Source organism: Gopherus evgoodei, chromosome 4 (assembly GCF_007399415.2).
Source record: "Gopherus evgoodei ecotype Sinaloan lineage chromosome 4, rGopEvg1_v1.p, whole genome shotgun sequence".
Taxonomy (NCBI): Eukaryota; Metazoa; Chordata; order Testudines; family Testudinidae; genus Gopherus; species Gopherus evgoodei.
This window is the reverse complement of record NC_044325.1, coordinates 123,828,891-123,846,124: the sequence shown is the minus strand read 5'-3', so window position 1 is coordinate 123,846,124 and position 17,234 is coordinate 123,828,891. Positions and strand designations below refer to the sequence as shown.

At 53.5% G+C, this 17,234-nt stretch overlaps 1 protein-coding gene across 4 annotated transcripts in view; it reads right to left on the bottom strand.

Moving 5' to 3' along the window:
- Positions 1-17,234, bottom strand: part of SYT7 (synaptotagmin 7) — a 167,552-nt gene that overhangs the window by 81,431 nt on the left and 68,887 nt on the right. The window lies entirely within an intron of this gene.

The window sequence follows — 17,234 nt, the reverse complement described above, 5'->3', positions numbered from 1 at the left end:
TGGCAAGGGAGGGACACAAAGCTCCCACTGGCCTGGTCTGTCCTGAGCTGACTTCCCGGCACAGTCCCTGCAGGATGGTCCCAGGCACAGATGCTGGGGAAAGCTCAGCCTTCGGGGAGAAGGACAGGCAGCACAGGCAGAGCACTGAGGATGGCAGTGGCCATGTGGTTGGTCAGACAGAGTCTGGACAGGTCACCAGCCACACATGATAGCACATGGACCCACTCCCACCTTGCAGCACTTGAACTCTGGCACCATGACTCATGTCCCAGTATGGAACCCATTCCACTCTGACACCTGATGGTAACGTAGTCCCTCAAGGCCACCCCGCTGTGGCCTCAGAGGATGAGGTGTTACACCGAACACCTACCCAGGCATGCATCCAGACGCATAAGATGCCCGACAGCGAGATCCCCCCACCCTCACCCAGACGGAGGGAGCAGCGTGGGACAACCATCAGCGAGAGCCACCCAGACACGATGCTACACGGGATGCCCAGCAAAGAGAGTTGGTCCATTCCAACCAAGACAGAATGCAGTCTGTATATCAGAGCCATTGGCTCACAATTAGTTAGTGTATTAGGGCAGCCCCTGCATTCCAGTCCAGATCAGGCTCCCACACTCTAAAAACACTCCCTGAGAACAGCCCCTGCCCAGAGAGTTTATAATCTCGGTTACACACATCCAAATACAGCACAACAGACTGCGTCAAGTGTCAGGCCAAGCCATGGCCCTGCTTGTTCATGGATTTCACAAGACATTGTAGCCAGATATATCAAAGCTCCTCTCTAGGTACAGTCCACTGCACAGATCACATTGCAGTGGGATAGCCCATCTCCAAGCCAGACAACATGCATTGCATACAGGGCATGATAGTGAGGATTCACTATGTTATTTGATCTGTTTATTTTCTAAAATGTGCCAGTCTGCCGGGACATGGTTGTCAAAGTACAATGGGGCAGTTCATCCCTGGGCAGCTTGAATTACGTACCTCTCCAATCTACTGGAATTCTCTGGAGGAGACAACTAACTAACACAGAGATTCTGGGCCTGACAATGTGTGTGTCATCAATAGGTAACAGAGTGTTGCAGTCAACCTGCCCTGCTCATATTTCTAAACAGCAGGAGGGGGCTGGCTAGACAGAAGGAGAGGGTGGAAAGGCTTGAGGACAACTGAACTAGTATATAAGGGAGGCATGGCTGATGGACTTTCAAAAGAGTTGTGACCAAGCACATCACAAGATGTTTTAAGGAAATTACTGGTAAGTCATCACAAGGTGAGAGGTAAACTGTCCTGGATTAGAAACTGGGTTAAAGATCAAAAGCAAAGGGCAGGCACAAATACTCCCTTTCTGACACGGCTAACGGTGTCGTGCTTCAATGTCCCCTCCACTGGTAGGAGGCCTGGCTGAAAAGTGAAGCAGCAAAGTTTGCAGCTGCCACGGCACTGATTTAATTGAGTGAATACTAGCAGAAGCTGCAAGGAAGGGTTCAGTGAATCTAGGAGATAAGGGCAAAGGCAACGGGCTATGAAATTCAGCGGAGATAAGTGCAGGATAATGCATGTCGGAAGGAACATTTTGAACTACTCCTACCCCGTGATGAGCTCTAAATACACCATAACCACTCAGGAAAAAGGCTGAGGCGCCATCGCAAACATTTCAATGGGAACCTCTCAGTGCGCAGGGGCAGGCAGGCAGAATTGCAAACAAGATGTTTAGGCAGGAAAGGGATAAAGGAAAAACAGAGTATAAAAGTGCAGCTATTCTAACGCTGTTCTGTACATCACTGATGTGCCGCCACCTGGAATACTGTGTGCCACTCTGGGTGATCTGTCTACCCACCTCGTTCGTAGCCATCTATCACCAAACAATACAGCATTTAGACCAGGGGTAGGCAATCTATGGCATGTGTGCTGAAGGCAGCACGCGAGTTGATTTTCAGTGGCACTCACACTGCCCGAGTCCTGGCCACTGGTCCAGGGGGCTCTGCATTTTAATTTAATTTTAAATGAAGCTTCTTAAACATTTTAAAATGTTATTTAGTTTACTTAAAACAATAGTTTAGTTATATATTATAGACTTATAGAAAGAGACCTTCTAAAAACGTTTAAATGTATTACTGGCACGCGGAACCTTAAATTAGAGGGAATAAATGAAGACTCGGCACACCCACTTCTGAAAGGTTGCCAACCGCTGACCTAGACCTTCCAAAAGGATATTGCAGAAATAGAAGCGATCCAGAGAAGGACAATGGAAATGATCTGATGCACAGAAAAACTTCCATGTGCACAGAGATTACAAGGATTAGGACTGTTTGGTTTAGAGAGGAGGTGAATAAGAAAAGATGTGCCAGAGGTCTATAAAACGATGAATAATACAGACAGGATAAAGTTGGTGCTCTCACTCGCCTTGACTAGGGCAGATCCAATTCAGTTAAAAGGCAAGACATCTAAAGGTAACAAAAGTAAATACCTTTCTATACAAAGTGTAATTAACCTGTGGAACTCCTTGCCACAACTTTCAGGACAGACAAGAGCTTAGTAAACTCCCAAAAGGATTAGACGTGTATATGAATATTAAGCATCTCCACAGTTACACTAACTGTGATACAAATATATGGTGAGAGGTGTCACATTCTATCCTTGAACGATTCTCATGGGCACTTCCCCATCCAGTAAAGAGCATGCAAACCTGCTCCCGTCCCATTGGCCATCTCCTAGCTCCGGCTCCCCTTCCCTATTGATGATCATACAACTGTTGCCCTTATTCACATGGAAGAGTCCCATTCAGAAAGTATTTTATGTATTTTTAGCTTTTTAAATTGTAACTTAGCAGCTGGCAAACAAGGAGGAAGAGCCAGCTCCCCACAACAAGTGCTGGGAACCCAATCCCTCATGTTTCAAGACCCAGGCGCTCCACTATCAGCTTGGGGCTAGGAAGAGACCTCCGCTACGGACAACTTAGTGTGCAGCAGTCCATTTGGGGGGAAGCACGTGGAACTGAGCGCTGCTGACACAGCACAGCTGGCTAGAGGCACTGCTGGCCTGGTATTTGGCAGGCCCTGTGCTGCTAGGTGAGTCACCTCTAGTGCAATGGATTTACACCAGGCAGGGATCGGTCCTATTAATTTCATTGCTGGTCACGGTGCATTCCCCTAAGTGACAATACATCCCGGGGGAGGCCTGCCACAGCATCTACGCTGCATCACTCCAATCTCATTGCAAATGGGCCTGATTACTCGGCTGTGCTGTCTGGGCTCTCCCTGAATGTTGGCTTTGGGGAATGAGTCACCTTTGTTTACTCAAGCCTGAAAGCCGGATTCTCCCTGTCTCCTGAACCCTTCCATTACCTCCCGTATTGATTCCCCTTTCTGAAACGTCTGCGAGTGGAGGTGGGGCTGGGAGAAGAGGCTGGAAGGATGCCCAGGCCCAAAGTCAGACATTTCTCCCCTCACCAGGCAAGGTCTATATAGCCTGGGCCACAGCAACGCACGCGCCCCCGACTGCCCCACTAGCTAGCCTGGCCTCAGAGCAGGGATGGAGAGGGCAGAATGCCTGACCCATGTCAGAGGGCTGTCTCTGCCAACAAAGGTGCCAGTTGCCATGGTGCCCTTAGTGGAGCCCTGACCCTCTGCTATAAGCCTAGGCCTGACTGAACCTAGGGGTGGAGGCTCTGCACCCCATTCCACATCTTCTGAGCTGTTCAGTCTCCCCAGACCTTGGGGCCCGTGAGAGCCAGCGACCTTACAGAAAAGGGCTTTGTACTCCAGGTCTCCTCTTGATGGTCCTCCCCCGTTGGGTGATTGACATTCCCATTGTAGGGGAAGGCTGCCTGGGCCCAGCAGGGTGCCAGCCCGGCACTGCGGGATCGATGCTGACAAGGGAGAGCGAGAAAGACCTGGGCAGCCCCGGCCATTGACACACTCCCTGGGAGCCCACGTCCTATGACAAGAAAACCAGGTGACAGCGCAAACAAATCCCAGTTGAGTGCCTGCTAGTGAGCTAGGCTGGGGCCACAGATCTCTGTGCATGCGGGTGTGTGAAATGGAGAGCGTTACACCTGTAGCCCCCCTGCCATAATACTGACCAACCATCCCAACCTCACAGGGCCAACTCGTGCAGTGCCGACGCAGGGAAAGCTCCTGTTGACGGGAGCTGGGCTTCTGGGTTGACTACAGCCTACAGGATTTGGCACACAAGCACAGCCGGAGACACACCTGTATCTCCCCCCTTGAGGGTTGCTACCTGCAGCCCCTTGCCCACACTTTGTCCTGTGTTCAGATCCCTGAGCGACAGAGGGACGGGGGGAGAGGTCACAGCACTTTCTCAGGGAGGTCATTCTGCGGCCTAGTATCACACACTTCAGGCGCTGTCCAAATAATCATCAATGCTAATGAATAATTAATCGCTGTAAGAATAGTCTATTAATAATTTATGGAGCCATACGCATGCCACTCTTAGGAGCTGGCTCCTGAGGTCCAGCCAAACATCAGCTCCACTCCGTGCTATCCCATGAGATCCACCTCAGAGCTCTGTCTCAGGTTTTGTCATGCAGGGTGACCCTAGGCCTCCCACTGAGTGGGGGTGTCTATGGAGTTGGTCCCGCATGCGCCATCGCAGAGTGGGAGGCTCCACCCTCGCTCGCACCCCATTCTCCCGGCTCCTGCTCCCCTGCTCCCACCTACCTGCCAACGCACACTGCAAACTACACGCCTCAGCCCCGAGAGGGAGCAGGGCTGATGGCAGTGCTGGACCCGCCCTGTGTGACTGGTCTGCCAAGGCAGGGGCAAGGTGGGGAAGCCTGCGCTTGCTTAGTGTGCTCAGCTGGGGTCGAGGAGCCAGTCATTGGCACAGCCCCCTCTGCTCCTGTAGGGGACGATCAGCAGGAACACGGACAGAGATTCCTCCAAGCCTCAGATCAGGCACAGAGCCTAAGACTAGCCTCCTCCAACCCAATGGCGAGAACACGAAGGGGAATGATCTCAATAACACAGAGCCATGACCCCCTTTCCCCACCCCCTGTAAGTCGTCAGACTCTGGGATGCTGCAGGTTTCCTAGGGGCATGCAGATTCCAGAGTTGCCCAGAGCTGAGCTGCATGATCAGATAGTCACATTCGTGGAGGAGGAACCAGGGGTAGGACACCAGTAGGGTGACCAGATAGCAAGTGTGAAAAATGGGGGGTAATAAGGGCCTATATAAGAAAAAGTCCCAAATATCAGGACTGTCCCTATAAAATTGGGACATCTGGTTACCCTAAACACCAGGCAGGTCTGCAAGCAGGATACAGAACAGTCGGGCTGCTCCTGCAATATCTCGGTGTGTTCTCCGCTTGCACAATCGCACATCCCTCTGGTGTTTACATACCCTCCCCATGTCTGTCTGCTGCATTGTGCCTCCATGGCCAGGAGAAAAGACAGCCTGGGGATATGATGCCTTGCAGGAGGACCGGTTGGTTCTCCCAGGCACAGCCAGGATGAGGTGGGTCAATGATTGATCAGGACACCTCAGACAGTCAGATGCCAGAATGTGGCTAGACAGGCCCCATGGAGCAGCGGCGGGCTGCCTGAGGCAGTGTGGCTGGCTGGTGACGCAGAACATGACACTTTTCTCTTGGAGTCTGTTGTGAGCTTGTCACGGAGTGTGGGGGAGTCCGTCCCTGCACCCCTCTTCCTGGGACCCACAGTGACTCTTAGCCAGCCAGTAAAACAGAAGGTTTATTGGACAACAGGAACACAGGTTACAGCAGAGCTTGCAGGCACAGTCAGGACCCCTCCCCGAGTCCTTCTGGGCTTTCAGGGTGCTTGGATCCTAGCTAGGATACCCTGAATTCCGCCCACACAGCCCCAAGCCCAAACTCAAACTGCTTCCCTCTTGCCACTCCCTTCCTTTTTCCCCTTCCCGGGCAAAGGTGTTGACCTTTCCTCTCCCTTACCTAGCTCAGGTTACAGGCCCTGGCATCGTCCATCCCCTAAAGTCCTCCCCTGCTCTCCCACTCCCCACACAGACAGTCCCTACTGCATCACAGAGCTAAAGTCCCAGCACGGTGCTAGGGGAACCTGTGCAGCTGGAGATATTGGGCCAAACCAATCACTGATGCAGCTACAGGGACTTCTCAGGGGAGTTACCCCATGGTGAAATCGGATCAGCTGGAGGAGTAAAGGTCAGCATTCCGGCCTCTTGTAGTCACCAAAGCTCCTCTACAGAAACATGCCCAGAAGAGCCCTCAGGTCCTGGCCAAATTCCAAAGCCAAACAAACTCTCCCCAATCAGGGTAAAGTTCCTCTGTGCAGGAAACAGAGCTTTCCTGGGGGCCAGTCCCAGCCCATGGAATGAACTCCCTCAGGAACGAAGGACCACCCCAAACCTCCCCCAGCTTCCGCTCTAAGTGCTAGGTGCGTTTCTTTGCCTTTGCCTTCTCTGACATAAATACAGAGCTGTATGCACATGGAAAAACACCACCACACAGGACACTCCCCTGCACACACTCTTGCTCCCGGGGAGAGAACAAACATGAGACACGTTAGTCACACTGGGTAATGCACAATTGGAAGGCACTCGGACACTCCAATGAGCATGGTAGAGGAACCTCAGGGAAGAGAAAAGAACTCTGTTTCCTTGCAGTTACAACCCCAGAACAGAGATTCTCAATCTTTTCCATACCGTGACCCCAGCCTACAACACAAAAAATTTCAGGACTCTTCTCCCCTGCCTCCATCTAGCCATAAAGATATGGAGGGTTATTTAGTGATCTCTTAAAACCTGTGAGGAGTACAGATACCCAGGATACAAGATTCTTTTCCACCTCCTGTCTCTCACACTGTTATGCTGTGGAGAAACAGCTGCCTTTTCCCACCACTGAGGTGGCTGCATTTCAGCCGAGAGCAAGTGACCCCTATTATAATTCTACTTGCCCCATCTCTCTGAGGAGACTTCCTGTGCTTTGAATTCTTAGAGGAAAGTGCTGTGGAAGTGCACAATGAAACAGGGATGATCCCAGGTGAGACTTGGGAGCAAATGGCAGGGGGCCAACGGGCTGCGCAGCTTGGCAAATGCTCCCAGCTTTCCTCCAAAAGAAACGTTTCTTCTAATATGTTGAAGGTGAGGGGTAAGCTTTAGCTGAAGGAAATGTCCAACCAGTAACAGAGGTTGCATTCCTAGAACCCTCCCGAAAGATCCCACGCAAGTGTCACAGCCCTGCAGGCGAGCATTATTCTCCCCATTTTATGAATGGGGAACCAGAGGCAGAGAGAGTGAAGTGACTTGCCCTCACCCATACAACCAGCCGTCTTACAGCTGGATCTCATTGCTCTGGGCCTTATTTGGACATCGGAGACAGTGGACACAGAGGCTAAATTAAGTCACACTGGAAACTGGGTTAGGAACCATTGGCTCAGCTTTCTGAGAGAGGTGGGGGATTCTCCATCATTCAAAGTCTTTACATCAAAACAAGACATACTCCAGTTCAACCAGTGGTTATAAGCCAGACATTGGAATCCCTGAGCGATGTTCTGTGGTCTGTGACTCATAGGAAATCAGACTAGATGGTCTTTTCTGGCCGTAAAATCTATTAATCTACCTGCATCGACACCGATGGCGTCTCTAGGGTGCTTGACACTAGTGAAAGTTGAGTTAGTAGCTGCCTTCCTCCTGCAAGATTTGGTGTTTTTAAATAAAGCTGAATTTTGAGTGATCTGAGCCCTAAAAAGAATCTGACAAGTATCTTCCCTGGTGACAACTTTGTCCCCACACATTTGGGTCTCTTAAAATAGCCTCAGGGGATTTCACCAGGCGACACTTTAATGACTCGCTACTGCGCAGAGGGACAGCCGCACAAACTCCAGCCCACTGGGGTCACTCTTCCTGGCACTCAGAAGTGGGGCCTGCAAAGGGAAACGCCCCACAGCCGTAAGCTGAGCGCCATTCATAAATCACTGGGGATGGCTGGCATTTGTTGCAGGGCTTGGAAGGAGCCGAGGAACAAAGTCACTGAGCTGCTCACAAAAAGGTGGAATTTATCATTCAAAACAGCCACTCTCCTGGTGCACTGGAGAGCAGCCAGGCCCGGGTCCCTCTCAAAACAAGGATGTGAAGGGTGATGCTGGCACTGACCAACCGGAGACCTACACATCAGTGCTGGGAAAAGAGGGGGGAAACTAGCACAGATGGGCCAGGGCTGATTTTCAAATGTGGCTTTGGAATCCCACAGCTGAGCATTGGCAGCATCCATCATCAGCATCTGTTAGGGGCTCAAATGCCTGGCTGAGTCGCCCGAATGTAAGCAGGAGCTGGACTGGAGTCCTGCTGAGGTGCCTAGGTTTGAAAACTGCAGAGGGACAAATTCCTGCCCTTCACTACACCTGCCCCCCTACTGCAATCAATGCCCCAGTCCTGAGACTCACCATCCTGGAGTGCCCCCCTCACAGGAAGACCCAGAACTGTTGCACTCTGCCTCAGTTTCCCCACAGCTATCTTCAGCCACAGAGGTGACTTGCTACAGTGTCTTTGTTCTCTGAACAAAAGTCCAGCCCACCCAGGGCATCCCCGTCCCAAACACACACAACACAAAGTCTTTGCCTTAGCCTCCACCATAGCCCAGCCCCTGCTTCCCCAGGGGCCTGTCTTCTCTCTTCTGATTCAGGAACTCTTCTGCCCACGCTCTGGGCTCAGCTTTCACCCTGCCTGGGTCCTTTCTATCTCCCTCCTGGGCAACTCTGGGTTGCTATCTGCCCTCTCCTGAGCAGCCACTCCCAGATCCTGACCTGGAGTCTCCCACCCTCTGCCAGCCTCATCACAGGCCTCTGCTGTCCTCTCCAGCCAACTCTCTACCACTTCCTCCTGAGTCCGACACCCAACACAGGTGTAGCAGGGCAGGGCTAATTAACAGGGCTGTCTGGCCCAGGGCTTCCTGGCCCTTAAACGAGTGGGCTGCCTTGTTCCAGCCTCACATACCTGCCCTCCACTGCACCTGTGCACTCCCCATGCATTGCAGAGCCCAGAGAGTTTCAGCAAATCCCACCTCAAGCCCATAGCTCCTGGCTGAACTAGAAAGACGCCCTCGTTTTGCTTTAAGGACTTTGAGCCCCGCATCCCAAGGCAAGTTGTTCCCATGATTCATTACCCGCCTCCAGCACCCAGGGTTAAAAATCTGCACGTGTCTAACCTGAGTTTGTCGAGCCTTAGCTTCCAGGACAGATTGGTCCCATTCTCTGCACAGGTGTGGCTGAGCCCTAGCAGATGCCCTCCCTTAGTGCTCAGTTGGTGGGGAGATATTTATTACTTTGGGGGCAGGGAGGTTATTATATTACAGGTCTGCAGGCCTTTCCTCAATGTCTGTGGTGAAATTCCTGGGGCCAGGAATATACTTTGTGCTGCCTAAGGACAACATGCAGGGATACCAGGAAGCATTGGTGATTACTTTAAAGGACCTAGTTGAGTGTGGTATGCTAATGACAAGCCAGCCTGGCTGCTGGCACCATAACATGCTGAGACCCTCCTAAAGGCTTAAGATGGTGACTGAGGGAGGAGCAAGCAGCAATATCATTCACACTCAGGAGATGGCTGGGAAGCTCAGAGACCCAGGGGTGAGAGTTTAAAGGCCTAGCATGGATTCAAAGTGGGCTGTCAGAAATAAGGACCTGATCCAAAGCTTGTTACATCAATGCAAAGATACCCACTGATGTCACTGAGCAGTGGATCAGGCCCCAAAGGAAAAATAAGTGGCCAGTTCTCATCAAGGAAGGCTTGTCTAGTGGTTAAGGTACCAGATAGGGCTCAGGAAACCAGCTTTCACTTCCCAGCTCTGCCACAGACTCCCTGTGGGACCTTGGTCAAGTCACCCAATCTCTCTGTGCCTAAGCTTCCCATCTATACAATGGGAATCATCGCTATTCCTCTGTTCAGAGGGATGGTCTCTCACTCTGTGTCTGTGCAGCACTTTTGTGTGGCACTTCTGTCTTCTTCTGGTAGTGGCTGTGACACAGAGATTGATGAGCCCACTACAGGCTAAGCTGACTTAGGCAGGTGTTTTAGCTCAAGCAGTTGAGGCTCACGCCTTAAGATGGAGAGAGCCCAGGCACAATCCCCACTGCTAGTGACCCACCTAGGGCATGGCATTACCCTACCACCACACACACAATGCACTGCCACTACAGCCAGCAAGAATTCAGAGCAGGGTGCCTCACGGACTAGGATGAGGACCGGTGTCCAGGAGGTTTATTAATGATTTGGAATGGGAGTTGAATATTAAGGCAGCCAATCTTGCTGATGGCACAGAATGCTTTCGCTTAACAGACTTTGGAGGGCAGCACGGCCATCCAAAGGGAATGAAGAGAACAATGTAATTGGACAACAACGCGGCAGACCAAATTCCTGCTAGACAAGTACAAAGAAATGCCCCTTGGAAGGATTGATTTAAACTCCTCACACCCTGATTGGTTCTGAATTAGTTATAACCCCTGAGGACAGAGACCGAGGTGTCACCACAGACTGCTCTGTAAAGCCTGCTGCTGAATGCACAGAGGCGGTTGGGGGTAGGGGAGCAAATAATGTGCTAGGCGCAGTGTGTACGTGAGGCCAGAGCATGAGAGCAAATATAAAATAGGAGAATGCCATTATAACCAGCAGCCGCGCAACTCCGCTTCCTTCTGGGCACCTCAGCTCTGAAGCAGGGAGCAGGAACAGGGGAGAGCAGGAGACTGGCGGTGAGAGGGAGTGCAGGCACAAGGAGGGGTTCACAGGAACAGACAGCACCAATGCTAAGGATCTGATGCTTAGTGGGACAGGGCTGGGGAGGATGTAATGTAGCTTTAAGCCACTTGTGTGATGGGCCTAGGAGCGGCGCCAGGGTTTTTCGTGCCCTAGGTGCAGGGCTGGCTCGCCAGTCCCGCGGCTCCGGTGGACCTCCCACAAGCGTGCCTGCGGACGGTCCGCTGGTCCCACGGCTCTGGTGGACCTGCCGCCGGCGTGCCTGTGGATGATCCACCGGAGCCGCGGGACCAGCGGACCCTCTGCAGGCACGCCTGCAGGAGGTCCACCAGAGCAGTCTGCTGCCCTCCCAAATCCTGGTGCCCTAGGTGACCGCCTAGGTCACCTAAATGGAAATGCTGGCCCTGGCTGGGCCAAGATCCTCAGCTGGCGTAAACTGGTGTAGCTCCACTGGAGTCCATAGAGCTATGGCAATGTACCCCAGCTGAGAACCTGGCTCCCTGTATTCTGGGGCTGTGCTGGCCCCTCATTAATGCAAATTACAGCAACCTCAAGGATGCTTCAATGTATGAGGGCCGCTGCGAAACAGAGGACAGCCCTGCACCCTGGCCATGCCCCTGTGCTGGGGCAGCGGGGCAGAGCTGGCAGCAGGGCTGGGGCAAAGCCCTCACAGCAGCCAGGCAGGACAGATTCTCTAGGGCTATTTAGATGAGGAAGGAGAAGGGCGAGAGAGAGGGTTCTGCACACCAGTGAGAAGGTCCCATGCACCATCTCCCTTTGGACGGGCAGGCTGTGAAACCGAGGGGGGAACAAACATGATTGGGATGGAAGAAAACCCTGATGCTTTATACAGCTTGGAAACAGCTTGTGGAACTCGCCTGTCCATGTCAGAGCTGTGGAGCAGGGACAGGCTCTTCCTATGGGCAACTGGATGAAGAGAGTTTCCAACATTTTCCCTGCCATGGGCTGGATGCAGTGGTGTGGGGCACCTTTACAGGCCACATAGAGAAATATGTGCACTACACACTGGCATCCCCCACGTGGCGTGACCTCACGCGGACGGTGTGCGTGAGATCACATCATGTGCAGGACCCCCATGTTGTAGAGCATGTCTGCAGGGGGCTGAGGGGGCAGAGACATTCAGGGAATCGTCCCATGGGCTGGATCTGCCAGTTGCCACCCTGGCCTGGCTGACAGGGCACTGGGCTGGGAGTCAGGAGAGCTGAATTCCATTCCCAGCTCTGCCCTGGACCTGCTGTGTGATCGTGGATGAGTCCCTGTGCTTCAGTTTCTCTATCCTCCCTTTTTTTCCTATTGAGACTGTAGGCTCTGAGGGGCAGGGACTGTCTTTCACCAGGTGTTTGTACAGCACCTAGCATGACAAGGTCCCCATCTTGGTAGGGCTGTTTGGCATCACAATCATAGTGCTAGGTTTGTACAATGCCTGGCAAACAAGCCCCCCCCCCGCCCCCGCGCCAGCTTCTAGGCTCTACTGCAATATAAATATTAAATAATAACTGATCATTCATTCACCAACCACCCTTGGTATCTAGGCAAATAGTTTAATAAAATTCACCCAGGGATCAGCCGTTTCTCTGTCTCAGGGCAGCTGTGGCAGTGACTGGGACTGTCCCTGCATGCCAACGACAAGTTAAGGGTTATCAGCCCTCATGTGCCAGAGCACAAGTGTGATCATCTGAACTGTGCCCCCTGCTATGATTTAGCACAACAGATACCCCCTGGGCTTTCACCTGCTTCCTTCTCCTGCAGCCTCACCAGCACTGCAGGGATGCCTCTGTGGAGCGAGATGCAGAGCATCAAGAAGCAGGGGCCTGGGACTGGGTCTTGTGGGGCAGCGCTGACAATAATCATTGCTCTTCTGCTTTACATGGCTACAGAGCCGCCACAAAGGACCTGGCCCGAAGCCCATGGAGACAAAGGAACGGCTCCTGGCAGCTCCAGGCCTGGTGGGTTTACAATGTTGACACCAACAGCGTTGATGTACACACCCTCCTCCGCACAGAAAAGGAAGGCCTGCCCAGTGGTTAGAGCACCAGTCTTTGCTTTGGGAGACCTGGGATCAGTTTCCTGCCCTGCTGTAGGCTGCCTGCTTAACCATAGGCAAGTCATTGCCCCGCTGTGTACCTCAGTTTCCCAGTCATGAAATGAGGATGATAACATGGCCCTGCCTCACAGGGGAGGATCAATCCAGTGAATGTCATGAGATGCTCAGATCCTACAGCTAGAGAGAACTACCTGAAGAGGGGCTGGAGAGAGAGAGGCTTTCTCCAAGGACACTGGGGTGAGGCCCAACTCTTGCAAAATCCGGCTATGGGCTCTTCAGTGCAGAGCAGAAGCAACCTCAGGTGTCATTGGTTCATCTACCAGTGAAAAGCTGCATTACCCCTGGCAGGGCTTAAACCTGTCACTCTAGGAAGTGGAGACATTGCCAAGCCCAGCTCTAGCTGGGAAGGCTGGGCAGCTATGCCAAGCACACTCAATCCCCTGGGGATAGGACTGGCAGGGCAGAAAGAGCTGGATCACTGTGTTTCCTGCTAGTTTAAGGTCTCCAACAATGCGAGGCCTCAGACGCTTAGGCAACCATCTTTGTCCTAGAGACCAGCACCTACAGAGGCTGCAAATACAGTAAGGACGTGTCTGAGCACAGCTCAGTGGCTGTCTATTGGTGAACACATCTGGCCACCAACCCGTTTGCCCTCACCTGCAGCTTCTGCACCTGTACATCAGAGCACATGGTTCAGCAGAGACCATCCAGCACCAGCTTCCAGCCTTGCTCCAGTGAGTCTGCCTCCAGCTACGCCTGCCACCTGCACCGTGCTTAGAGACCCAGGGAGAGGGTCGCAAGACAATTTCCAAATGCTTTGGACCTTCAGCCAGAGCAGGACGAGAAAAAGCAGGGCACTAGTTCCAGACCTCTGCTCCCCACTGGGAAGCCACTGCATGGGCTGAGTTCAGCACTCACCAAGCTAAGCAAATGCAGCAGCGTTCGCAGCAACGAATGCATGATGGTGCCCCAGTGAAACAAACAGCTGCTCCTGGGGAACTGGCAGGGTCCCAGCACCTGCCTGGATGGCTGCTCTGAGGGCTTGACACCCACCTAGGCAACTGAGATCACTTGGTGAGGCCTGGCCAGCATGGTCCTGCTACAGCACAGGTAACAGCTCCAGTTCTCCGTGTGGCCTTTCCATCCCCTCATATCCAAGTGCTCACCCACCCTGCAGCACTGCCTGATACCAGACGGGCTCGTTCCCATCATTCTCATTCCTCAGTGGCGCCGACCCTGCCATCATAGTGGGAACACTGACCCACCTGGCTAGTTGCTTTTGAGACTGTGTGAGCTATCAAAGGTTCCAAGGGCCCCGGGGGGGAGGCTACAGCTCTGTCTGATTAATGATTCATCTCTTGCTCTCGTCACTCCTGGCTGCCAATTAGCACACATCTCTGTCCCACTTTCAGTGGGCGCCTGTGCCAGATCTCTGCCTGTCATCAGGTCCTGCAGCTACAGGCAGGGTACAGGGAACTCCCCCCGCCCCAGCACATCTGTGGGTCAGCTGCCAGGCTATGGCCAGACTCCAACCCATGGTGCAGGAGGACCTCGGCTCCCAGTCCTGCCTGCCTTCCCCATGGAACGGGGCCGAACGGGAGGGTGCGGGAGCAGTGCTGGGGCAACCTGGACCCGTATGGCTGGGTGGCGGGAGCAGCACTGGGGTAGCCTGGGCCCGTACGACTGGATCGTGGAAGTGCATTCACTGTTGAATGCTGTCATGTTTCTCTTTGTAAATACTCTTCTGCTGGGAGCTGGCTGTCACCCTCCCAACGTTATCTCATTCTCACCGCCAAGATCCAAGAGCTGATTGGCCGTGACACACGGAGAGCTGCCCATAGCTTGTCGGCCTTCTCCCCGGAGCTTCCTGTAAGCTGATCTTCAACCTGAGCCAATGTGTCACCACTTCTCCAGTGCTGGCCTGAGGGGGCAGCCTCTCGGGACCTCAGCGAATTACACTAACGACTCTGTCGCTGTGTCACCACAACAGAGGAGCTATTCCTAGACCACAGACGCAGCTTTTATTAATAACCTTCTGCAGAAAAGCAACCTCCCACACCCCTTCCATCATGTTCTGGGTGCTTCTTTCTCCTTCTGTCCTGTTAATCTCATCCTTTCTCTCTTCCTCTCCTCTAGACAGAGGCAGGAGATGGGAGGAGAAGTCATACTCACGTAAAGGACAACAGCCTCCCAACTGCAGATGATCTAGTGACAATCTGGACAGCAAACAGCCACTGAGATCCACTAACCTTTGCAAAGTTGTCTCAGGTCTTTGGGAGTGGATGGTCTCCAGCAGCATCGAGTATTATTCCCAACCCCAGTCCAGTCCAGTAATGCTCACATACATCCCGAGTGAGAAAAGGAGTGCAGGTAAAACATCTCATTCGGTGTGGACCCAGGGGCAGATCTGGTTTAAGCAGGTGTGACCCACTAAAGTGAACGCAATCTGCTCGATCAGGGCTGAATCTAGCCCATGGAGTACACTACCAGTAAAGGAGAGCCAAAATCAAGTTCAGAAGAGGTAATGTGTCTGGAGGAGGGGACCTGGAGCGTGGTGGGAAAGCAGGCTGTGGGCCTGAGAGGATACGGCAGGGCAATGGGGGGATCGCACTCTGAGCAGGGTATGCTGAAGGTGGGGGCCACAGAGTGGTGCCAGACAGGCTATAATAGGCCAGTTGTACACAATGCGGTCTGGGAGGGAATGGGTACGGATGCAGCTTGATGGTGCTGAAGGAGTTGGATGAAGACACTTGGGCCTTGGTCAGGTGTGTGGGGCTAGATGGGGTGACAGCTGGGCTTATACGTTTATCCTAATTATGAGCTGAGCTCCACTGTAAAAAATGAGTGAAAGTTCATAAAATGTCACTATGACCTGTAACCACAAACACTGATGGGAAATGGTGCAAGGGCGGGAAAGACAGATGGGGTCCAAAATGGTCCCCTGCCATAACAAGGACTGCGTGAAGATCATGCCTGGTAAACAAGAAAAATGTGTAACCAGAAATCAATGAAGCAACACGGGGGTGTCAGAAACGAGGCCTAAGTGGTGGACAAAATAATGAGGGGGTGGATCACTCCACCCATCGCTCCCTGCAATTGAGACTTTGAGAGGGTAATTGCCTGACAGGAGCAAGCTGCACCATCCTGACGGCCACCTCCGCTGACTCCTAGGCTTTCATCATCGTGAGCCTGACGTGTCCTGACCAGCCCGGGCCACACAGAGCGACACAGAATACATCAAGTATCAGAGGGTAGCCGTGTTAGTCTGGATCTGTAAAAGCAGCAAAGAATCCTGTGGCACCTTATAGACTAACAGACGTTTTGGAGCATGAGCTTTCGTGGGTGAATACCCACTTCCTCAGATGCATGCATCTGAGGAAGTGGGTATTCACCCACGAAAGCTCATGCTCCAAAACGTCTGTTAGTCTATAAGGTGCCACAGGATTCTTTGCTACAGAATACATCGCCACCTCCGCCAGCTCCAGCTGAATCCCAAACCGCACGTGGGATGAGACTTTGTTTCTCACCATGAGCCCTTTTCCTTCCCTGCCTTATTTCTTCTTTCCTATCCCTCTCCTCCTTCCCTCTCTCTAATCAGTCTGGCTTAGCCGGCCATGACTGTACATTCTGCAATCACTGCTGTAAGCCTGTGACCAAGCTACATGGGACATGTGGGCCTCAAGCAGGGTGTGCAGGCCTTGGGCTGGGCGTGCGGGGCTGGATGGGGCGTGTGGGCCTCGGGCAGGGCATGGGAGCTGGATGGGGCGTGAGGGCTGCGGACATGGCATGGGGGGCTGGAAGGGATGTGTGGGCCTCATGCAGGGGCTGCGGGCCTGGATGGGGTGTGTGGGCCTGGATGGGGCGCGTGGGGCTGGATGGGGTGTGCGGGACTGGATGGGGCGTGTGGGCGCCAAATGGGGCACTCGAGCCTAAGGCAGGGTGTGCGGGGCTGGATGGAGCGTGTGGGCCTCGGGTAGGGCGTGCAGGGCTGGATGGGGCATGAGGGCCTCGGGCATGGCATGGGGGTCTGGAAGGGATGTGTGGGCCTCGAGCAGGGGCTGAGGGGCTGGATGGGTCGTGAGGGCCTCGGGCATGGCATGGGGGGCTGGAAGGGATGTGTGGGCCTCGGGCAGGGGCTGCGGGGCTGGATGGGGCGTGAGGGCCTCGGGCATGGCATGGGGGTCTGGAAGGGATGTGTGGGCCTCGAGCAGGAGCTGAGGGGCTGGATGGGGCGTGAGGGCCTCGGGCATGGCATGGGGGTCTGGAAGGGATGTGTGGGCCTCGAGCAGGGGCTGAGGGGCTGGATGGGGCGTGAGGGCCTCGGGCATGGCATGGGGGGCTGGAAGGGATGTGTGGGCCTCGGGCAGGGGCTGCGGGGCTGGATGGGGCGTGCGAGACTGGATGGGGCATGTGGGCCTCGGGCAGGGCGTGCGGAGCTGGATGGAGTGTGCGGGACTCGAGCA